Below are 1,024 nucleotides of genomic sequence, written 5' to 3' on the forward strand. Positions count from 1 at the left end.
AAAAACGTACTCAACTCCCAACAGTGTAAAACTGAGTCAAAATGGTACCTTTGTAGACCCCTGACTCAGCCCTTTCATGATTCATGTGAGACCTCTTAAGTCCAGATGTTACATATGCCTTTTTAACGTAAGAAACTAAACTCAAACTGTAGCACTTACGAGACATGACCCCTGCTATGAAGAGTATCAACCTAAATCCTAATATGTAGCACACTGTGTCTGTAGTTGAACCCTCTTGAATGTTTACATGCCAAATTGGTTAAATCTGATTGATCTCTGACTACTTTCATTTGAATATATATATATATATACTTTAGAAAAACATGAAGGATAACACACACACATAAGCAAACTAGGCTGCATTAATATAGGAACAGTTACGGTTCCCTGTGCAGTTGTCCTTTCCTTCCTCTCCTTGCAGCTCTGCTCAAGTGTGCTACCTTGCTCCACCAGGTACACCAGTCCTGGGAAGGGAGTTCTTAAACGCAATTGTGCCAGCAGCAGAGAAGAAGAGAGGCCTCTGGTGTGGGTACTGCTGGTCTTGCTGTCTCTCAGCTTGAGATGTAACAGAACTAAAGAGCAGTGGTGGAAGAACTATTCAGAACCTTTACTTAAATTACTAATACCACACTGTAAAAATATTCTGTTAAAAGTCCTGCATTGAAAATGTTACTTAAGTAAAAGTATCTAAGTATCATCAGGAAAATGTACTTAAAGTATTAAAAGTAAAAATACTCAATACTCAAAAATCCTCACATTTTAGAAACTGGAAACAATCAAAACAGTTCTGTTTCAGTTTAATCGGTGAATCCTTTGCGCTTGACTTTAAGGCCTGAATATTATAGTTATAAATATATTATAGTTATAATTTATAATAAAACATATTTTTATAAACTAGCCTACATGTGTTTTGTGTGCAAAAATCTTCATTTGTAAAGTAATTTCCTAGTAATTACAGTGGGGCTCGAAAGTTTGGCCACCCCAGGTAAATATTTATATTAATGTGCATAAAGAAGCCAAGAAA

This window comes from Etheostoma spectabile, chromosome 7 (genome assembly GCF_008692095.1).
Source record: "Etheostoma spectabile isolate EspeVRDwgs_2016 chromosome 7, UIUC_Espe_1.0, whole genome shotgun sequence".
Taxonomy (NCBI): Eukaryota; Metazoa; Chordata; class Actinopteri; order Perciformes; family Percidae; genus Etheostoma; species Etheostoma spectabile.